The sequence below is a fragment of the Protopterus annectens genome, chromosome 5.part0, assembly GCF_019279795.1.
Source record: "Protopterus annectens isolate FY-2018-M chromosome 5.part0, PAN1.0, whole genome shotgun sequence".
NCBI classification, from domain to species: Eukaryota; Metazoa; Chordata; order Ceratodontiformes; family Protopteridae; genus Protopterus; species Protopterus annectens.
In genome coordinates, this window is record NC_056735.1 from 267,759,352 (window position 1) to 267,784,846 (window position 25,495).

Genomic DNA, 25,495 nt, shown 5'->3' on the forward strand with positions numbered 1-25,495 from the left:
CAGTGTGCATTATTTATTATTGTGTGATGTTTATCGTACTGAACATGCAGAGTTGCTGTGCACCTGTAAGTCTATGAAAGCTTGTAGTCTGTCTGAGTAGCTCCCACCTGTGGACATATCCAGATGGTAGACAGAGGTCAGCCTAGTATTCTTTGACTGTGCACCACAGTAGTCTTTTCAGCACCTGAACAATGGCATTGTCACAGGTGGTTGCTAGCAGTACATGTCTACATCCTTTGCTATTTCTGTGTTGTACTTCTACATAAGGGCATGCTTGTGGGATTCAGTCTACAGCTATTTGCAGAGTGTGCAACAGCAGACAAGCTGATATGCCTGTGTGTTTCTGACTCTTCCAGGCCTCAGATACTCTCATGTATATATTTGAACAGCCTCAGGGAAAGGTACATATAACTGGGATACACATGTCATATAGTTTAGACATTTTGAAGTTCAGACTTTGGGTGATTCAGAGCATTTCTATTACTACACCTTTTCTGACGTGCAAGCAGTGTCTACTCTCACTTATTGACATTTGTTATTAAGTGAGATTCAACACATTTCTGCCTACTGTTAGTACATTTCACAGGGAGTCAGAGGGGCACAGCTAACATTTGTTTACAAATCAGGGTCATCACTGTAGAGCAGTCACTATTGGGAGGTCTGGCCTGTGACCTATGCAATTATGCCAGTGTTTATCCTGTCCTGATACTGTGTGGGGTTTGTAAGCTGCTACTGTAACCTTATTCCCTACTAGCATGGCTGATTCTCTTTTCACAGTCATGTCATGCAATTCAACAACACCTGCTGGTTAAGGCCCACAGAACAAGATTTGTGTTATGCCATTCCTATTTTCCCTTTACATTCACTCATGGTAATGCATGATAAATTGCTTTCAGCACTAAGTTATTGTATATCTGCTGTGGTGTAGTGGTACTTAATGCAGACTGGTGAGTCCAAGGTCCCGGGTTTGAGACTGACAAGGTTTTTTATTTTGCTGCTGAGCAGTACAAGGGCCTTGTCATACAGAGTGACTAAGGCACTTTTCAGCAGTTGTAAGTGGGTTTGCGCAGGTTTGTGCGACGCTTAGCGATGCTTAGCTAAGTGCACACAAGCTCACACTTACGCCCCCCCACTAACTACTGCTTAAAAGTGCTTACTCCCGCTTACTCCGCACTAATTTCTTTTAAAGAAAAGAAAATGGAGAGATAGGAAAGTGGTGAAAAAGGGGGCACAGAGAGGGAAAGGCAGTAGGAAAACAAGCTCGGGATGTGCATGAAGGGTGTAGGGAAGACCCATAGCTGCCCATTTGTTTAACAGCAACAGCTGTGCATATGTTGAAAATTTGGAGTGAGTTTTGAGACCTTCCACCCCTGAGAGAGGGGTGAGGACAACATAGTTTGTTGCACTGCCAATTGGAATTATCGGTGTACATGTCCTAGGGACATGTGTGCAAAATGGGAAGCTATGTATGGGGCGTAATTTTTTTTCGGGTACAGATTGCCCCTTTTTTTTTTCAGGTGAGAGTGGTAAGTGAGGTAGGGGAAGTAGGTATATTTGGGGAGGTAGATTGGGGAGGTAAACAGACAAGACAAACAAGATGCATACAGGGGCGGAATTTGACACATGGGGTGGGTGAACACAATTGACGGGGAAGGTTGTTTGGAAATCGCAAGCCCATGAGCCCACAGATGGCAACAGTGGAACTGAGATCCCCACCCATGGACAGTCACCACTGCACCTTCACAGCCCCGGGGGTGGCTGTGCTGGGGGCTGAGTAGGACGGGCAGGCTCACCTGTGAGACGTGCCACTCTCGCCTCAAGCTGTCATAGGGGATCAGTGACTGAATGCTGGATCTCCCTACGCACCACAACCCGGACCCTTCTAAGGGTGACGGGTGGCCCTTCTCCGCCCATGCTTGCACGGGGGGATGAGCCCCATCCCCTGCAGCGCTTCCAACCAAAGGTGGCACAGGACCAACAGAGGAGGGGAGTTCGGGCTGGGCACCAGAGCCACTGGTGCCAGGTGCACTCGCCAACTGAGGAGAAACAGGTGGGTCCGCTGGGACCGGCCTTCCCATATATTCTGTGATTAGGTGTGTTTCATTGTCTTGTCTGTTTACCTCAACAACCTACCTCCCCAATGAACAAAACATGCTGGAGGGATAGATTCCTGACCCAGAGACTCCCCATACTCTGGAATAGACTGCCCATACATATCAAGCAGAGCGCCTCTTTGGCCCTCTTCAAAAGGAACCTTGATGATTGGATGGGAGATAGGAAATTCACCCCGGGGATCATGTCAGTCACCCGGTTAGACAGGGGCCTGGAGAAGTAAATACTGTGTGAAGAAATATCCAGGGAATTGTTATGGCTAGGCTTGCATAGGCCCTAATGTTGATAGCCTAGTACCAACCTATGAACCTATGAACATAAACAACATTCCAGATTAGTTGTAACAGCATGCAGTAATATTCCCATTAACCCAACACACCACAGTTCCAACAGTTGAACAGCAAACATAACACATGCATATATTGAACAACAGTGGTTATTCCAACCGCATGCAGGGATGATTGGTAGCAACAGGCCACCATGAATGTGGTGTATGAACAGGGCACATGCATCAACATGAGTGCAAATATTTATAGAACAATTGGACATATATCCCAACAAATATTTAAGATTACACATACCCATTGAGGTGTGGAATTGCATGGTTTATGCACAAACAGTAAGGTGTAGAAAAAACCTCTGTTAACATCTTATAAACACTTTTACTCTACACTACATTCCTAGTGACTGCAGGTGTATATTCCCTACATGTATTATTACACTTGCCACCATGCATTAGGTTGTGTAGTGGGTTTGACTAGTTCAATCTATACTTGACCTATATCTCACATACTAACTGTCCAGGATGCAGATGTTACTGCTACATATTTCATGGTTGCATTTATATTTCTTTATCTACATATCTGGATGTTTTCACATGACATTTTCAATTCAAATTGGACAGAACCCTGCATTTATTGAAGCACGCTTACATTCCTGGGGAACATATTAGCATGCTACTCGTGTGCCAGATTTACTTATGCATGCCAGCCAGTAACTGACTGTTGAGAACTGTATATTTACTTCACAGCTACTAGCACTTCCATCACCCACTTTAGATGGGACTGCAGAACTCTGGGTTGCCAGCACTTTCTAACACATTACTATTTGTATAATGCAAGGGTACAACAACATTTCATACTAAGTGAAACAGACACACTCTGGGTTTTAGACCTTTATTAATGACATTACACACTTTTCCACAGGCTCACTCCTTTATTTGTTTTAACGGTATATATGGCAGACATGTTCATGACATATTATACCTTTATTAATAGGTTAGCACACTCTTTTTTCAGGCTCACTCACATATTCTTTTATATGACAGTGCCTGCAGAGATATTATTCCAGACATTTGTTACCTTTCTTAATGGGTTACTACACTCTTTTTCTGCCTCTCTAAAGTTTTTATCTGACAGTACATGCAGAGGACTTATTCAGTCCATTTTATGACTGTATTATTAGACTACCACACTTTCTTTCATGCTCTCTCCCATATTTTATATAACAATACATGCAGAATAATCACTAACCTGCCTGGTGGCGCAGCCTTAGCAGCCTATCAGCATAGGCTTGCTGATTTGTAACACGGTCACCTGCAGCTGTAAAGTAAATGAAGGGATATTGAGACATTCCTATCGGTTATACATACTCCATTTTAAATTCTTACATACTGCATTCCATGGCTACATACTCAGTACTGGGGCATCCCACATCCCATGGGTCTCCTGTATCCGCTGGTTCAGGTGGTCCTCCTTTCGTCTCTTCAGGTCTGCATGGTGGTGACGGACCTGCTCACCAGTCCGAGGAATGCCTGTGGCACTGGTCAGGTCACGAGCTAACCAGTCCCAAGCCTCTGCCTTGTACACCGTCCCTTGGAACTGGCCCTGCCGGAGTCTTGCCTCGTGACGGTGGACTAGGAGCCAAACCATGTATGTGGACTCCTCGATGCCCCATCTCTGTGCTCAGAAGCATGCTCCCTCTCCAACACCAGACATTCTGACCGCAGATGTGAGCTACAATCAGTTATGGCGTGTATTCCCACCTGTGGGGCTTAAATATGCCGCATTTCACGCACTTTTTTGCGATTGGCCATTTTGTAAAATTCTAGGCTGACTGCAGACTTGCTTAGTAATGGTTAAACTACCATTCCTAAGTTTATGAATGTTAATAGTGGCTGCTTCCCCTATGTTGTCATGGCTTAGTGGTTCTGTACTTTGAGTATGATGTAAAGGGTCCTGGGTTCAAACCTTGTCATTCTTTTATTTTAATACTGTCTAGACAGGCTAGGGGGTGTGGCTGCATTTAAGCAACTTAGCTCTACGTTGCTCCCCTGCACCCTACGGTGCCCTGGTTGGCACAGCACGCACGTCCGCGCAAACACATTGCCCTGGGTAAAGCGCTTTTAAACGTTGGGCAACTCTATTGCGCTGTGTAAAGCACTATTACACTATGGGGAACTCTGTTTAGCTGGGTGAAGCGCTATTAAACTATGGGAATCTCTGTTTAGCTGGATAAAGTGCTATTAAACTATGGACACCTCTGTTTAGATGTGTAAAGCGCTATTAAACTATGGGCACCTGTGTTTAGCTGTGTAAAACGTTGCTTAACGGCAAGCTATTATATATCTGGGTCTTTTCAAAATATATATTTTGTTCACTGATACATTGGCCATGTCACTGCTTTTAATAAAATTTTAATCATATTTGTCTGGTATTATTTCAAATACTGATTTAAAACATAAATAAGAAAGGGATTGGTGGGACTCGAACCGTGAATGCCTTCTCTTTGTGCATACGCTCTACCATTACACTATTGCTATTTGGAGTAATTTGCATAAGTAGTTCTTATATGCTCTTCAATGTCACAATTGCTAACTGTGGTTAAGCAATGGGCACACCTACACAAACAAGTGCAAATACGGGCAGCTAAATCGTGGATTTAAAAAAAAATAAATAATATTTTACATTCTATAACTCTGATGGGGGTTTACAGTGTCAGGGAGTGTGGTGTTGGGTGCAAGTACATTTGAGCGGACTCGCTCTTGTCTGTTGACATTATGCTTTTTAAAACCTTGCAGTGGCGTGGACTTTTAGACCGCTCTGCAGTCGGACACGCCCCCTGCTTGCCTACTCAGTCCGTGTAAGAGTTACGGAGTCAGCATGCCCTCATGAATATTCATGACACACTGACATCATACCGTTCAACTGCAGCCTCCGAGTAAGACATATTAAGTCTTACATGGAGGTTTCGTAAATCCGGCCCGCAGTTTTATCATAATGTAGTTGCATGAAGGCAAGACAATTACAATAGAATGTTTCTCTGAGGAAATTTGCTTAATATATTTTAGAAGACAATAAAAAGAGTAGTCAAGGAAGATTAGCGAGAGCTAGTGAGAATAGTGAGCTAAGGGCAGAAAGTAGATTAAGGCATGAGATGTAGGGGATGTTTAAGGAGGGAGAGTGCAGTGGCAGGACCAGTGACTTTTAAAGTGCTCTTTGGCAGCTGTCTTAAATTGTTTAGGATGTGTAAGGGTCCTTATTTCTAGTGGGAGCCTATTCCAAGCAATAGTGGGGTGATAGCTGTACATGTTGCATCCAAATTTAGACTTGGGTTTGTAGATTTGTAGTAGGTCTTGGTTAGAGTTTTGAAGAGGTTTGGAGGGAGAATAATGGGAGATGAGAGGGGATAGTGCTGGGCAGTAGGAAGGCTGGTATAGCATAGAATGGATGATCTAGAGCTGAGAGAGAAGAAGCTGGTGGGGTAATTCAAGCCAGTTTAGGTGTTTTAGAGAGAGAGAGAGACAGTGATGGGATTTGTAGGTTTGTTGGGCAGAAATCTAGCAACCATATTGTAGGTAGATTTGAGTTTGGTCAGTAGTGCTGAGTTACGATTTGTGAGAATTTGAGAATTGTACATTAGACTGGGTAGAAGGTAAGTAAGAGAGAGAGTAATATTGGCTTCAGAGGTAAGGAATTTCTTGTTATGGTAAAGGAGCCCTAATTTTAAATGAGTCTTTTTGATACAGTTATTAACATGCAAGTCAAATTTAAGCTGATTGTTGATGGTTATGCCTAAGAGCTTAGTGCTGGATTCTACCTGAATGGGAATGTCATTAAGGGGCTGTATGGAGAAGGAGAGTTTAATATTGTTGAACTTTTTAGGTAGGAAGAGTAACAGCTTTTTTTAGGGTTAAGGATGAGCTGGTTGTTGGAGAGCCATGTTTCAACTAAGTTAAAAGATGCCTGAGTAGCTGAGAAGAACTTAAAGGGAGAGTTGGCTGTGGTGATGACTGTGTATTGCACTAAAGATGACTGAGGACAGAAGGTATAGTGCTGATTAGTAAAGATATTAAAAAGTAAAGGCACTGGGATAGACCCTTGAGGTACACCCATTTCTACAGGAAGAGGAGGGGAGAGTGCAGAGTGCCATCTCACTGATTGAGATCTATCAGTGAGGTAGCTGGAGAACCATGCAACAGTATCAGAGAAGTTGAGGTTATGCAGTTTGTGCAGCAGAAGAGAGTGTGAGACAGTGTCAAAAGCTTTTGAGAGGTCCAAGAATAGGCAAGAAATACATTCTGTGGTCATCCACGGCTATACACACAGTGTTGAGGAAGGATAATAGATCTGTAGTGGTGCTATGTTTGGGTCTGAAGCCGTGTTGAGTGGGTGTAAGCAGATTTTCCTGTATTAGATACTGCATAACTTGTTTATGAATACATTTCATCATAATCATTTTCATAATTCAATCATAAAACTAGAGATAGTAGTACACACACACACACAAAATCATTTTGCATGTTTACCTACAGGCAATTTGGATGAATGGTTTTGCGAGAAACAGCAACATGATAATGCTTACCAACAGACAGGGAGTTACACAGAATGCACACTGAAGGAACAATAACCAAGAACTCAACCCGAGACCAAAGCATTGTGAGATGGCAGCACTACATGCTACACCTCTGTGATGGTGATTAGGTGCTCACACACATCCTGCCAGACCATCAAAGATAGCTACTTATTTTGCACAATTCTTCTGCTTTTTCCCAGTTAGGGGTCACCACAGCAGATAACCTATCCACTCATGACTGGCAGTGGAGTTTTACAGTGCCAAGGTGCCAGCCCCGCACCCAACCTTCCACAGAAGGCATATGCACACACACACTCAAACCAAGGGCCAATTTGGAGTGTCCAATCCAATCCACCTACAGCATGTCTTTGGGATGTGGGAGGAAACTGGAGCACCTGAAGGAAACCCACGTGACCACAGGGAGAACATGCAGACTCCACACAAAAGGCACCCCAGCCGAGAATCAAACCAGAAAACCTCTTGCTGTGAGGCGGCAATGCTAACCGCTACACCACCATAGCCGCCCCAATACTGATATAATATTAATATCTGACTGTGAAGGAAACTGAAAGAAATTATGACCAGGTTTCTACTCTTATGCACACTACAGTAAACCCACTTATACACACATATATGCATAAGCCATGGCAATCATTGTTTACACTAATTCCAACAAAAGCAGAATACTGTCTGACACTGTTCATGCCATACCAGATCAGTATCTGTTAAACTCTGGTAAGACTCTACCACCAAATGAGATGAAACAGCCTCACCAGCATTACCTGCAAAGCCATAGACTGCATCATAACATAACTCATGTAGACAGACACAGGCAACCTAGCTGATGTGAATTTCACTCAGTTTGGTTTTGTGAAGGTCTATCCTTCTCTCTCCTGAACCTTGTAAACATCTTTGAAAAGGTTACAGAGGGTTGTAGACACTGGTTACTATTTGCATACTGATTACCTTGACCTGACTAAGGCTTTACTATCCTTCATGCTGGTGTAACTAAAAAAATTAGACAAAAGTAATATAAATCTGGCATTGTTGTCTGCAGGACACACATGTTGTGGCAGTTTCTGTTGCCCTCTGTGAACATAAAAAGTAACTAATGAGGTACTAAAAAATTCAGTGCCAGACCTTTTCCTAATTGGTATTTATTTTGCAGTCATCCAAACCAATACTGCCGAAGTGTGGTTGACCAAGTTTGCTGAAGACTGCAAACTGGGCACTGTAATCTATTTATCCACTGATACTAAACAGGTCTAGCAAGGGCTAGAAAACACACATATCTGGTATACTGAAAATGGTCTCGAGCTAAATGCAAAAAAAAAAAAAATATATATATATATATATATATATATATATATATATATAAATATAAAAATAAAATAAATAAATTAAATAAATAAATAAATAAATTACAGCACCATTCACAAAAATGCTGTTCCCACCTCAAGTGTTATAAATCATACTCCGGTACAGACATATAAGGTCATAAGAGACTTGGGTACGTATGAGGACAGCTGTCTCAACTTCAGTTATCACATTTCCATCATAGTCAGGGAATATTTCTATCTGATTCAGTTAATTTCCAATGGAATATTTTTGAGATTCAAAGAACTCATCCTACAACTGTACTCTCCCTTATCAGACCCATCATCTATTGCAATGCCCCCCTTTGGTATCTACAAAAAGAAGCATGTTGATCTACTGGAAGGGTCACAGTAATTTTTAACCAAGAAAATTAAAGACCATGGTTATCATGTATGACCTTGCTTGATTCAGGAGGTAAGCTCTATCAAGTACTTATAAAAGGTGGCAAGAACCTATAAGTGCATCTACTTAAAGGTGAATATGGTTAGATATCTTATAGTTCTTGTGATCACTTGTCTGGTACTGTTCCTGTGTTCCTGTTCCTAAGAACAGGATACCTGTATATATATATATATATATATATATATATATATATATATATATATATATATATGGATTCATACCACTATACTGAGACGAAATCAGCTAAAGTTCATTTCACCTAAAACACATTTCACTGACAAGTAGTACTCTAAGGCAAGTCAAAGGTATATGTCCTTTTCCCCACTGTAGTGCGATCCTGGTGTTAGTATATATAGTTAGGGGGCACAGGGCTGTTGGGTGTGTAACCCTCCATTTAATTTGGTTTTCTGTTGTCTGGTTTTGTTTTGCATTATTTGGTAAAACCCAACTAGGTGGGGGGGGCTATGCCCCCCACACCCCCCGACTATATATACTAACACCAGGATCGCACTACAGTGGGGAAAATGACATATACCTTTGACTTGCCTTAGAGTACTACTTGTCAGTGAAATGAGTTTTAGGTGAAATGAGTTTTAGGTGAAATGAGCTGTCACTGACGTGTCAATGAAATGGTCTTTCAGTGTTGTGATACAAATCCATATATATATATATATATATATATATATATATATATATATATATATACAAAACCAGATAGGTATAGATGTATATATATATATATATATATATATATATATGGTTCTACCTGACATAGCCGAAACCACACAACACCGACAACCACATCACCGACACCACATATTCGACAGTCCATAAACACGAAACCACACATAACCGACAACGAAATAACCGGTACACAAACGAAACCCCATACACTGCACACACCACAATAACAATTATTAAAACAAAACACATCCCATTCCACAAACCACACACACAACACAAGCACACCAAAATCCTTACAAGCCCACACTAAACCTTACCCTAACCCTAAGGTCCGTCACTATCGCACTTACCTACCGCTCCCTAACCCTAACTCACTTAACCGCCCCTACCGCTCTAACCCTAACTCACTTAACCCACCCCTATCGCTCCCTAACCCTAACTCACTTAACCCACCCCTATCGCTCCCTAACCCTAACTCACTTAACCCACCCCTATCGCTCCCTAACCCTAACTCACTTAACCCACCCCTATCCCCACAGACCGTCAATCTCCACACTTACCTGCCTCGCACCCGAACGTCCGTCACTACCGCATACTCACACAGCCTTTCCCCATGTCGGCATCCTCGGCGTTGGTGTTGTCATCCGTCGTGTCGGTCTTCTGCATTGTCGATGTTCTGCAACCCGCGATTCGCGTCGGTCTTCTTCGTTTTCGATCTTCTGGAGCTCCGAATTCCGCTGTCGGTCTTCTGCGCTGTCGACGAAGTCAGGTAGAACCATATATATATATATATATATATATACAGTCTATATATATATAGAGAGAGAGAGAAAGAGAGAGAGATGTTAGTCTAATGATTCACTATACATTCAGTAAGTTTATTTTAGTAAGTTTAAATTATAGGAACTGAGCCCATTTTCTCTTTAATATCATTTTAGATTGGCTACTTGCAGTTAGCATTTTATCTGATTTTAGTTTACTTTTGTTTAATTACATACTTTTTATTTTTTCCTTCTAATATGAACTAATTTTGTTTCTAGTGGGTTGATTTAAGTGGGAAGTATTATAGCAAAATTGAGCAAATATCATTATTCTTCATGCAACAAATCCTCACCACTACTTCACAAAATCATTTATATGTCTAATGTCAGATTCCTTCACATATTTTTTCAAATTATTTATAGTGTTACTCACTGATATCAATAAGCTTAAGGTTATGGACTGTTTTGTTTGTAAAACAAGACTAAGATGAATGGATTGTGACATCTTGACATGAGGTTATTGTAGATGAGGCTAGTTGACATTTTTTTTGGCGAGGTATTACATTTTTTCTTTCTGGTTGGTTGAGGGACTGTGGTTTTGGGAGGGAGAGCAATTTGTGTTTTTTTTTTTTTTTACTTTCTGTTTTGATTTCAGTAATGTTGTGGAAGAATAGGTGAATTAGGAGTACTTCTTTAAGTTACATAGTTTTTAAATGTAATTTGTTTTCTTTATTTTATTATTTATTTATTTATTTTATTTGCAATTTGATTACCGGGGAAGTCCACTGGGCCGAATTGACCCATTTTCAGTGGAGGCCCGGGGAGAAAAGCTCCAAGATGCATTATACAATTTAGATACAAATGATAGTTAATATTAAAGATCTTATGTAGAATAGTTATTCATAAATGCATTCAATATCATGCATAGTTAACAAATTCATTAAGCTTGAAGGTAGGGATCACACAGTTTCATTTGAGGAAAACAGATATGGGTTAGGTGTGGAAACAGTTTACATACAAACCTTTTAAGAAAATGTAAATACGCTTTTAGCATCAGTTTTGGCATTCATTGGTATTAAATTGTGAAGTGGATTCATTATTGTGCTGAGTTTAGCTTTCTGGATTTGAAGTCGAATCCTTTACGTTTCATTGCTCACATTTAGAGCCTGTTGGACTGATGACTAATTGCAGTGGAATTGTATAAGAAGATTAATATCATCAAGAAAAATAATTGCTATTGTTTGAGTTTGATTAATCATTTCTACAAGTTTGCATAGATTTTCATGATGGGAAGATTATTTTCTTGCAATAGAGCCAAGTATCTTGACTGAAGGCAACAAATTATAGGTCCATAGGTAAGTACTAAGCTAACTGCCTAAAGGCCATTTTAAGCAAAGTTGATATTCTGAGATCAGAATCAAACCCTGTACTTTGTGTCTATAAGGCACAGAGGGCCGGATTCACAAAGGCTTGCACGGAGTCTAGTAGAGTAAGACTCCATGCAGCCAACATGTCTGCTGAGCGATCCAGGAACAGCCGGCAGGGGCGTGCAAGAGAGCTCCTAAAACTCCTCTTACACGGACAGGGCTAGGATATGCAAATTACCTCATTTGCTGCAGAAAGTTATGCAAATGAGGAAAATTTGCGATCCAGGAAACCCTAACCTGTCCGAGTAAGAGTAGTGTTATTTGCAGAAATGTACTCGGTTGTCAACTGAGTACTGTTCTGCAAATAGCAAAACGGAGCCGTGACAGCTCCAAATAAAGGATGCATCCAGTTGAGGAAGCATGCCAATGGCCAAATATACGGCCATTGTCAATTCTTCCTGTTGTAAAAAAAAAAATTAATAATTTTTTTTACCTCGATCTCCAAAGTTTAAGCATAGCGGAGCGTCGCGCAAATGTGCTGCGCTGTAAACCCCCCCCAAAAAAAAAACAAAAGCCAAAAATAGGCATATTATTATAAATATACATCTGCCCTGCAAGTGAATGGCAGGCTGAAGACAACATGGCTACTGAGTAGAGGTTGCTAGGGGGGAAGCTCAGTCTAAGAGATGTAACCAAGCATTAGTAGGCAATCTTATACAAATGTGGGTAAGGATAGTGAATCCCAATTTCACATGGCAAATGAGCAAAGTCCGTGGAGTGTAAGAGTAGGATAAGGGGAGTATCAGAGTAGAAGATAGGTGACATCATGAGGGGTGTATGTATGAAAGAATGTAAGCTCACTGGAGCAGAGTGGCATGTGTTTGCTGTCAGTTACCCATCACTGGAAGAGGCGTGTCAACAGGTACCGCAGCTAAAGTAAAAAAAATAGAAGGTGTATGCCGTGGACAGCACTAAAGTTTCTTGTAGAAGTGCCTGCACCGTGTATGCGCGCATGTGCGCACCTGTAAAACCGAGTAAGACTGTGTGCGCGCATGTGTGCCTGTGTGCGCACGTTTAAGCCGGAGTCAGCAAGTGTTAGGCCGTGTAAGCATGTGTGCACTCATGTGAGTTGGTACGCACGTGTTTGCACTTGTTTGTGCGGTGCTGCCCCCTGTGGAAACAGAAAGGGAAAAGGAAGCACAACAAATAGTAGGAAGTTAACCAAGGAGAACTAGCAGAGCTAGCAGGTGAAAACAATCAGAATCAGCCAATTACACAGTCAGTACACTAGCCCAGCCCAGCCCAGCACTTAAAACTCTGCAACAAACTTTCCACTATGTTTTTCTCAGAGACACTGCAACACTGCAGTTAGCTAATTGAAGTGAAAACTGAAAAGGCTTTACTGAGACAAAGAAATGTTAGGGGCTGCCATTGCTGTTATAAGGTGACATATGCAGCATGCTGAGAGTGGTGACAATGCAAATGCTGATGAGCAACCCACAGTGAGGAGATGAAGAAGAGTGTACAGGCCCAGGGTAACCTACCAGGGGCTACATGAGCTGGAGATAGTGGAGCGCTATAGAGTGGACAGAGACCTCATGCAGCAAATTGTTGAGCTGTGCAGGCAACGCCTCACACACAGAAGCAACAGAGGGAAACCCATCCCAATGGAAACCAAGGTATGTGTTGGCCTAAGAATACTAGCAACAGGTACCTTCCAGAGACCAACTGGTGATATGATGGGGATTTCACAGGCATCAGCATCCAGGGTACTGCACCAGTTCCTGAATGCCATGTCAGCACATGTCGGTGATCATGTATGTTTCCCCAATTCCCGTGAGGTATTAGCCAGCAATATGCGTCTTTTCCAGCAAATGGAATACCCTGACTTAGTGGGTGCAATAGACTGCATGCACATACGCATCAAAGCACCAGCTGGTGAGCGGGGTAGGGTCTACTATAACTGCAAGGGTTTCCCCTCCATCAACTGCCAGGTCGTGTGTGATGCCCAGGGCATAATAATGAATGTGTGTGCTGGCTGCCCTGGAAGCTACCATGATTCCCATATCTGGCATCTGACACAGCTGTACCAGACATTTGCCAATGGGGACATCCCTCATGGTCACCTAGTGGGGGATGCTGGATATGCACTCGAGACGTGGCTGATGACACCCATCAGAAATGCACACACACCTGAACAGGAACGCCATAATGAGGCACACGCACAAACATGAAATGTAATCAAGCATGTGTTTGGGCTGCTCAAGTCATGGTTCCGGTGCCTGGACACATCTGGTGGAGCCTTGCAGTACTCACCAACTACATGTACCCAAATAGTCATGGTATGTGCTATGCTACATAATATGATCCTGTGAAAACAGCTGCAGCAGAAGCAGCATAGGGCCGGGCCAAACAGTCTCCCACCATTGCCAAGGCCATCACAGGCAGAGCGTGACTCGGAGAAGGAACAACCTGAGCCTGCCCCAGTAGGCAGAAGGAGGCGTGCCCAGTATGCTTTGGCCTTGGCAAAGAGGCAACGCATAGCATATACACTGGCTCAGTAGGAACCCTGGAAATGATACCTCTCTCTGACTCACACATATAGTAAAAGGGATGCCTAACTTGACACTACCTGTTTTCAAACATGTATAGGGAGTGTAATATGTGCATCCGACATAGGCAGCCCTGCAAAACCACCTGAGGCATGATTGCCATGTGTTAAGCAATGCTAAACAGCTTTTACCACTATTTAGTATATGTAAACAAAATTGCACACACTAAGTAGCACAACTTTGGGCAATATTCAGCAATACTGGGCAGCGTTCAGCAATGCTGATTAATGTTGAGCAATGTTGTGCAAGTTTGGTCAAAGTTGGGCATAGCTGAGCAAAAGCAGGTACACTTGCTCATATTTGCTTTACTGTTCCTTAAGCAGTCTGGTCTGCCCAGTATGAAAATATGAAGCAGTGACAGTCCTCAAACCCAGGACACTGTGCACTATATTCACAGTACTGAACCACTAAACCATGACAGTATTTCGCTGGTCAGCCTGTATGAAGAAATGTTGATAAGTCTATGCAAAGTGTCTCATGGAAACCCTGCAGGCATAGCATAATCCCTGCAGAGTTATGACACAAAGGTGAGCCCTGCAGTAAATATACAACCTGATTTACAATGCACATATAGTATAAATGTTAATATTGGGCATGTTCACACACGTCAACAAATGTAGTGGACTTCATACAGCAACATACTGAAAGGTCACACTGGGCATGCTCACACAAGAATAAATGAGGCAAATGTCAGGCAACAACATACTGAAAGGGCAAACTGGGCATGCTCACACACTTAGTCCATGTGTGAGTACAGCAGTGGGCCACACATATCAGGCAGTTGCATGTGTTAACCCAGGAACCTCTCCCAATTCACCAGTCTTGACTTGTGCACACAGTGATATGACAACAGACACATATATAATATATTGGAACCCTGTCATAATCAAATATGTACTACAGATACTTAAGTTGGTCATAGAAAGTTGAAAAGCAAAGAAAAAATAAACCCTAAATCAGTATCATCAATAAATAATGTGCACTGCAAACACTATCCAATCCAGGTCATGGAAAGATTATCTGCGAAGGAGTCCATACAGAACCATGACACTACCATCAGCTATGTCATAAATAGAAATGTACACTCATATATGTCCTGAGTCTGGGCCAATTGTAAATGACTGACAATGGCAACATCCTGTCAGACAGGCCCTTACATACATACCCACCTCCCACTGACAAAAGGCCCTATCATCATACCAGGAGATATCACATGTAGAATGGGTAAATAGCTCCTTCTGAAGCGGAAAACATGGCATAAATTGGATTACATTGTGCCCCTACATGTTTCATAAGTGAACTGCAGAACAAACAGAGCCTGCACATGAACAGTCTGTTGAGCATCACCCTCTCTACAGGATATGAAACTGTTGAATGGGTTACAGCAACATATGGCACACTACACAAGTGTTGGTGCACAACAGACCATGGGGACTATAGTCTTATAAGCCGATGAAGTCTGATCTGCAAGGCCATGGAGTCCATCAGGATTGAAGTCAGAAACAGAGCTATTGGAAGCCTATAAACACACAACCCTACCAACTTTGGCCTGGTCATGGGCAGATCATGTTTCCCAAACCTGCTAGACTGTTTGCAAGGCAGCCACCCAGGACATACATTTTTTTGAAATGAGCTACACACGTCCCACATACACTTTGAATAGGCCTTTTCCAACATCCCAGACACATGTCGTATCCACACAATCAATAACCTGTGCATAAATATGTACTGTCATCGGATGGATTGGCAACTGGGCCACAGATAGATCACACAAGGTAAGATTTGTGGAGTCCTGTTCAAGCTGGTAACACCTGCTGTCCCTCATGTCTCAGTCCTGGGATTGCATAAATCTAAGTGCACACACATTACCATGTCTAGTCTGATGATGTCAGCATCCCACAAATATAGAAGTGTAAATGAAAACTCCCAGTAAAGCACATAGCGTGTCTTGTTAATGCATATCTCTCCAGTGTCATAACTTTATAGTTAGTTAGGGGTTTGAACCCTGCAATTGCTGAGTGTGTGTGGGGGGGGTTAAGTGTCTGTGTGATTCCCTTTGAGAGTGTTGCCCTTTTGGAGACTAGGCAAACACCTTAAAAGTGTTATATTCCTGTTTCACAGGTCTGATGATGTCAACATCCTACAAATATAGCACTGGAAATGAAAACTCACAGTAAAGCATATAGCGACTCGTGTTAATGTGTATGTCTGTAGTATCATAACCTAGCTAGGTAGGGATTTGAATCCTGCAATTGTTAAGTGTGTGTATATATGTTTCTGTGTGATTCCCTCTGAGAGTGTTGCCCTTTTTGGAGACTAGGAAAACACCTTAAAAGTGTTACATTCCTGTTTGGCAAGTCTGATGATGTCAGCATTCTACAAATATAGTAGTGGAGATAAAAACTCCCAGTAACGCATATAATGAGCCGTGCTAATGCATATCGCTCTAGTATCATGCCATAGTTAGGTAGGGGTTTGAATTCTGCAATTGCTGAGGGTGTGTGTGTGGGGAGTATGCTTCTGTGTGATTTCCTCTGAGAGTATTGCCCTTTTTGGAGACTAGGAAAACACCTTAAAAGTGTTACATTCCTGTTTGGCAAGTCTGATGATGTCAGCATCCTACAAATATAGCAGTGGAAATGAAAACTCCCAGTAAAGCATATAGTGTGTTGTGTTAATGCATATTTCTCTAGTATCATAACATAGTTAGGTAGGGGTTTGAATCCTGCAATTGCTGATTGTTTGTGTGTGTGGGGGGTGTGATTCCCTTTGAGAGTATTGCCCTTTTGGAAACTAGGCAAACACCTTAAAAGTGTTAAAATCATTTCACAGGTCTGATGATGTCAGCATCCTACAAATATAGCATTGGAAATGAAGACTTCCCGTAAAGCATATAGCGCATTGTGTTAATGCGGATCTCTGTAATATCATAACCTAGTTAAGTAGGTGTTTGAATCCTGCAATTGCTGTACATTTGGGGTGGGGAGTAGGTGTCTGTGTGATTCCCTTTGAGAGTACTGCCCTTTTGGAGACTATGCAAACACCTTAAAAGTGATATATTCCTGTTTGGCAGGTCTGATGATGTCAGCATCCTACAAATATAGCATTGGAAATAAAACCCCCCAGTAAAGCATATAGGGCATCGTGTTAATGCATATCTCTGTAGTATCATAACAAAGTTAGGTAGTGGTTTGAATCTTGCAATTGCTGTGTGTGGGGGCATGTGTCTGTGTGATTCCCTTTGAGAGTATTGCCCTTTTGGAGACTAGGCAAACACCTTAAAAGTGTTATATTCCTGTTTCGCAGGTCTGATGATGTCAGCATCCTACAAATATAGCATTGGAAATGAAAACTCTCAGTAAAGCATATAGTGCGTCATGTTAATGCATGTCTCTCTAGTATCATAACATAGTGAGATAGGGGCTTGCATCCTGCAATTGGTATGTGTGTGTGTGGGATACTGTTGGTCAATGTATTGTGTGTTTAGCTTTTACTACTGTATGACAACAGTATTTGCATTGCACACTTCAGGTACCTGTGTGGCACATACATATATGTACATGTGACCTCAATTAGTTCATATGTGTGAAGCCTGCTTTCTACATGAATACATCTGTTACCTATGACAGATTGTGCTGCTGCTTCACAGACCTCCGGTCACATGTGTATGTTTGTGACAAGGCCAGCCACTGTAGTGATCTGTGGCCTAGGTCATCTGTGTCACACACACCCATGACAGCTTCTATAGAATAGTGTGAGTGAGGGTTCATGCCTTGGGTATATTTCAGACATGTTCAAACACAAAAAGGTCTGTCAATAATGGACATTCATCATAGGTGTACAACAACTTTGTGGATATGCATACAGACCCCTTATTGGTTATGTGATACACCGAGGGACTTCAGAATACCTATGGCAATGTGAATACCCAAGGACAGATGACATAACACTTGGTTGTGTGTACACATCGGTACCCATTCTACATGTTTGGGGCTACTACCTATGTAGTACTGTCGGGATACTATGTTCAACAAATGTGGATGACTATGCTATATTTGGCTTACAGCTTTACAGCATGGGTTGGACAACAGGTATCTGTCTGTATGATACCCTTGTGGAGGATAGGTGTCTCATCCGGAGAATGCATTGTAGGCCACTGTATGCATTTCCAGATGTGGACAGACATAGCCCTAGTGTGTTTGCTTGTACCTAAGAGGGATATATGACAGACAGGAGTGGTCCCAGGAATGGGTGGCGGTCAATACCACTGGTTACTGGTATAGTACAGTACTGGATGGATCTAAATGCTACTGAGTTCCCTACATCTGTGTGTCAGTTGTCAAGACATCATCTAACGATTGGTCATGGTCAGGCTGTTGAGGTTGTGTACACTACCAGAATGCAAACCAATGACAGATAGTAACAGTATCACCCACAGCATAGTGTCAAACCATGTCATACACACATGTGTACCCAAGTTAAAACGTATGTGTATCAAAATGCATACTGGCCACCAATAGAAACAATGAAGTCTTGACACTGTGTAATACAGGGCATGTCACCCTTCCCATGTGTCCACTATGCACATACATGCAGACAGTGCACCTCCACTATGTTCACAAATGTACACCTGCAAATCTGTACTGCACACATCACACATGTACTGTCCACTCACCAACACATGCTGCCAAAACTACACACATCAGCCAAGTGGCACATGGGCGGACAATACATTTTTGGAATTAACACTGTTGTAAACAATACTACATTGATTATCATAGCATTAATGCATCATGCCTGCTCAGATATACCTACAGGGATATCATTACACTGTACTGTTGACAACATGCTAACATTGCTACACTGCTATAAAGTCACCCTGTGCATCAGCACCATGTTAGCCTGTTCCTGCATCAATGTTACAGATGACAGGAGGTGGCACAGTTTCATCATATGCACAGGGTGTGTTGTTGGTTTGCCAGAGGCCGACACTGACCCATCCAATCGACATGTATGTGTGTGTGTGTGTGTGTGTGTGTGTGTGTGTGTGTGTGTGTGTGTGTGAGGGACAACAGTACAGCATGGGTCAATGTTGATGTGATGTGTATGTGGTAGCCCTAGGTGTTTGGATTATGTGTGTGTGTCTGCATGCACACAATTTGACCATGTGGCTGCCGTATACGGGAGGTTGTGGGACAGCCACAGACTGTACCTGCCAGGCTGTACAGATCACCGTCTCTGGCCACGGACAGAGTACCTGTGCCTGGCAGGGGTGCAACGGACAGTATCGGGTACTAAGTCAGACTGGGTACTATCATCAGAGGCAGAGGCATGTCGACTGGACCCATGTCCCTGCTGGGTCTGGCCACAGCCACGTGCACGTGGTCTTCTATGATGGTCTATTGACAGCCCTGCTCCAACATTGCTGGGGCTGGTACTGCCACTACGGGAGTGGCTGTGACTTGTGTGTCATCCGCGATGACTGCCAGACGATGATGTCGCTGGCATATGTCCATGTTGACATCTCGGCCATCCTGCACTGTCCTGACACATGGACATTACATTGCAGAGGACATCTAATGTCTCTCCCCAACATCTATCAATGACCTCGGTGTAGTGACGCACTGCACCCGCAAGGTCACGGATACTGTCATTGATAGCGGTGTTATGGGCCCTCTGTGCCCTCAGTCCCTGTCTGGTGTACCATTCCATACGTGCCTGTGCCTGCATAACAGCCCAGAACATACCTGAGGTTGTAAGACCTGTGGGGACACGTCTGCCAGGGGCATTACGACCAGCGGTGCTCCCACAAGAACCCCTGGACATCCGCCTATGTGGTACCGTCACAGGATTCTGTGTATGGCTGCTGTGAGGGGTTGCATGTGCCATAGATACCACACTATCCTGGTCAATGCCTACTGTATGCTGTCCCTCAGCTAAGGCCATTGGTGATGAGGGATGTATTGGCAATATGAATGTGTGCATAGATGGTGTGGAAAGCTGTGTACTGTCAATTGGTGGAACAACGACAGACCCTGTCAAACCTGCCTGTGCTACAACACATGTTTCATCATCTCCACTATTTGTGACAGTGTTTTCAGGTTCCCTGCTGCACTCAACCAACACAACCTCAGCACCTGTGAGAGGGAGACAGGAAACACACTTTACAATCTGTACATGATGTTAGCACACATGCACACATGCCACATGAACACATGCACACATGCACACATGAACACATGAACACATGAAAACATGAACACATGCACACATGCACACATGCAGACAAATACACTACCCACTAAAGTAGACACATACACACACACACACACACACACACACACACACACACACACACACACACACACACACACACACACACACACACACACCAACAGCAATCCAGAACATACACATTAGTGGTTGATGGTGGAGTACAGTATCACAAGGCAAAGAGTCCTATCACACGTGTCAGCATGCAAGATGTGTGTTGCTCAACAGCATGCAGTGTGAGTGTAGAGAGTCCTTGTTAATAACAGTATACATCTGTTTGATGCATGTGTGTTGTTCAATGATTGGCCTCACCCTGGAACACAATATGTACATGGACACAACATTGCTGTGCAAGTATTACATGCTTTTCAATGTCCTGTGCACCATCACTCACAAGTATATATACCATGGCTGGATGCACACAACTGTCAGGTGTATAGCAATTAATACAATGTGTTGTACTGTAGTTACTGTAACTTGATGTAGTGTAGTATCATGCGCCATCATCATGCAGCATCATGTGGTCACTCAAGGCCACTAATGTGTGCCACACTGTCAACTATCTTGCTGTACCTGAACTGCTGCTCTGTGGCTACATTAACCATTTCACAGGCAGTTGGTACATGGGTATGTAAGGTGTTCAATAGGAAGCATTGCCTAACATGAATGTCTTGTTAGTTGAAGAGTTTTGCAATGCCCCATGATAGGCCTCTACCCCTCAGGTATAGTATGTGTGCTGTGTGGATGACATTAGGGATACTGGAGCCTGACCTTACAGCAGGTGTCTACATACGCCATGTGTATCATATTGACATGTACTGCGTATGACAAGGTGGTGTATGTTGTGTACATGTGTATTGACTCTGCCTATACAATGTCCACTACAGTGTACCACAATGGTTTGGGATGCTCTGTGTATAGCATGTGTTTGAGGCAGCCACTCATGCTACTGGGATGTGCATAGTCCCACAGGAAACTTGCAGAGCATGCATTATGTGTAGGTGTTGTACATGTGTAAATGGCCTAAAATACACCTATGACATGCACGTTATTTGCCATATGAAATGTAGAACACTCACCAGCATGGGTCTGCTGTCTTGCTGTCACACCAGAGGGACCTACAAGGATATGAGAAAGTTTGTCAGTGTCAACAACTGTGGCATTGCTGCTGTGACTTTGCAATTTTACAGTAGTACAACAGTTGACAGTCACAGGCATACAGATTATGTTCAAAATTATCAGTATTGCACAACACCAGGCTCCACATCTTCCAAATACACAGTACACATCTGACATATGGATGTTCTAACAATCGAGCTAACAGTAGTCTACAGATATGCCATGTTACCTGCACGCTCGCAGTCAACTTGCTGGGTGACTCCGGCCTCCATGATGACACATGTTTGTTGTAGTGTTTGACCAGGAGCCACCACACTGAGGAGCAGCTCTTCCACTCTGGTGAGGGGCGGGTGTGATGCTGCACCACCACCTGTGGCAAGCTGTTGTCTGCGGACATCGGAGGCATGCTGCCGGACATGTCTGATTAAATCACTGCAATGATGGCGTACCTGCTCATAAGTCCAGTTATGCATGCCTACGTCATTAACCCGATGGACAACATCCTGCCACAGTGCAGTACGCTCATGCTAGTCCTGGCTGGTTATGGAGAACAGCAGGGTGTGATGTTGTACTAGTGTGGATATGATTACTTCCTCCTCTTCAGGGGAATAGGCAGGATTGATGAGACATGTCCCTGGAAGAAAATAAGACAATTATCGTGAGCAAGTCTTGTGGCACACTTAACATTCTAAAGTACAGATATCAATGAAATGACATATTTAGCAACCTATTGGCTGTCAGTAGATACACACTTTTAATCCCACACATCAGTGCTCAGCCCACAACTGCCTGACAGTGCCTGGCACGTTCAATATATTAAACCATGTTCTGCACAGCAACAAAGTGAAACCAGTATGTAAGACTATACAACAGCACATGGCACACTGTATGTGACACAATGCACCACCTAGACACAGGAGGTATATATGAAGCTAATGCATACAGAAATTTGTCATCCATTGAAATGATTGTAAAGTACAGTTACAGTACTACCAGTACACCACACTACTTGTTGATAGCAAACCCCTAAGTATCATATGTGCACATTCATCAATATAGGTGGCATACTGCTGTACTACACTATACATGTTGCTAGATATGCACTTATATCCTGTAACACACATATGACCCAGGCCATGTTACAGGCATACCCACACACACATCAGACATACCTACAAGACACAAAGGTATGGCAACCCGGATGAGCTTTACCTGTGTACCATACAGTACTGTGTGTCAGCACTTAAAAATCCTTCTGCCTGAGGTATGTAATGTGTGTGAACTACAGGTAACAAACAAAACAGTGTTTCAAAGCAATGTGGATATACACCATACTGTACTGTTTATGCCTACAGCTTCAGGTAGTACTACAGTACATACGGGATTTGTATTCACTAGTGTCAACAATCAATGAGCATACATGTACCGCTTTAGCCTACAATGGCACACTCCAGTTAACACCATGGGACTATGTCACACCATATACCATACTGCTTTTGCTGCCTAGCAATAGCATACATATCTTTAGCGGGGATCACAGCTAGAACACTACATACCATGATATAAACATTTACCCACTAGGCTATCACACATATACATAATGTTGACACATTCACCTACACATTCACCATCACACTCAGTCAACCTCACATACCAATTAATGCAACATGTACATGTGTGTGTGCACCAGGTCATAGGTAGCTCATAGGCTATTAGGCGTAGAGCCTATAGATGCCTAGCCATATGGTACCCTGACCTTCAACACCCAAGTAATTTAAGTTCATGTGCCCCTGTCATGCAGAGCCACAGAGGTGATTCCCAGGTTGTATTTCCTATGTCACATCCATTCATCATGATTATTCATGACGACTGCTAATGAGGACCATTCTTTGCTATTGCTAGGTAGTTAGTTCCAGGGTGTGGTATGTGTCTGAGATGAGCATGTACCACTCCAGCATGTTCTTCTTTTTGACGTTACAGGGTTTAGATCAGTACAGTGTGTAGCTTGTAGGGATTTTGATCTGTTGACATGGAGCATGTCCAACACCTGTGGGTTTGGCATAGCTTTGTATGTTAGGCAGAGGTTGGCTCTGGGTGTGCGGTATGTGACACAGTGTAGCTGTGGTTTTGTAAGACAGTCTGCATAGGGCATCTGTTTGAGTCTGGTAATAGTCTTTGTGGTGTTTGTACCTAGCATCTACAATTGCCGTAGATGTCTTCTGAGGTGCATACCAAAATGCCCATTGTACTCTATGATGGGTGTTATGACTGATGAGTAGAGTGGAACACTGACCTCTCATTCCATGTATAACACACCTTTTGTGATGACATGTGGACCATACACAGTTTACATGACTAATGTGGCACTGTGATTACCAAAAGGGACACTACTGTCCACTTGTATCCCATGGTCTCATCACAGTTTTGGTGTTGAATAGACTACCACCTATGTGGTAGTTAATGGGTACAGGGTTTTTAACTAAAGGGATGGCAATACATTTACAACATTGAGCTTGAGCGTACATATAAACATCCATTGGTGTACATATAGATTTACATGTAGGCACATATACAGTCCACCTTTCATGGTGGGAATATCAATTATGCAAGGGTTGAGAGGGATACAGTTATGTAACAATTTTGCACAGTCTTGTGCAGAATGCATTGAAGGTATTCTCAGGCCATGTATCTTTAGCAGGACTCCCTGTCTGGAAGACTATAAACTTAGCAAATCATACCCACAGCGTTTAAACACCACATGTCATATACCAGCACTGTATGCTGTCTTGCTTGCCACACACTACAACCTACATGAAAATATGCAAATAACAACCTTCACCAACATATATATGTCCACCCTTCACAAAGAGTTGCAGTATGTACCTTGCTCTATGCACATGTTAAGATGCTAATATATCTGACACATAACTATCTCTACATATGTGTGTGCCATACACACACAAGGTACACACTGTTGTATGTCTGTAGACCTCACGGATGACCTGTTGGGCCTTGCTACAACATGAACAGTTGTCACATGTGTGCATGGCAGTAATATTACAGGGAGTATTTATAGCTGCTAATGCTACATTACTATACTAGCCTGGTACAGCAGTTGCCAATGCTAAGCTACACATTATATGACTATCATGCATGTGTTACTCTGTCACATCCATGTTTATATAGCTATTTGCACTACTCCCCCAGACAGCCATTATACACAATACTGTACAGAACATAGATGACATGACTGGATGTTTGACATTAAATGCTGAGCTACATAACTCACAGTTATGTCCCACTGCACACAGCTACACACTAATTTGTCGATGGCAGTAGTCATGCATGGCATCAGTACATACATACCTACTGCTGCCACATATGCATGTTTCAAAGTATTTACAGTACTCTTCATAAACATGTACTACTTGCCGGTAATCACATTTCTGTCACATACCTGTTTGTCACTTTCAGGTCCGTCTGGTTATTTTTTTGGACAACATTTTTTTTTGGTGTTGCCTAAGTAGACATAGCATCTACTTAATTCCCTTTCTTATTAATTCATTTTTTTTTTACTTAATTAATATATTTGATGGATGATTCACTAGAGTATCCTTACTCAATTAAGCTTTTGCGTTATTAAGTAATAACTCCTATTTACTCAGATACAAGTTCTGCATAGCTGTATCAGGTGCAATGTAATGACTGCATGTGGGGATAGCAAGTACAGTCTGCTTTTATAGGTATCAGCACGTGCATGTGATGACCTCTGCACCAATTGGTGCACAGCATTTGGTAAATGCATACAGCCTGCTGTGTGGTAATTGCAGTACTCACTGTCATAGCAACCCAATGCTATAAAATGCTAGGTTTTGTAGGCGTAGTCCTTTCAGATTTCCAGAGTGGGGCCCATGCTTGTTTGCTGTCTACACTG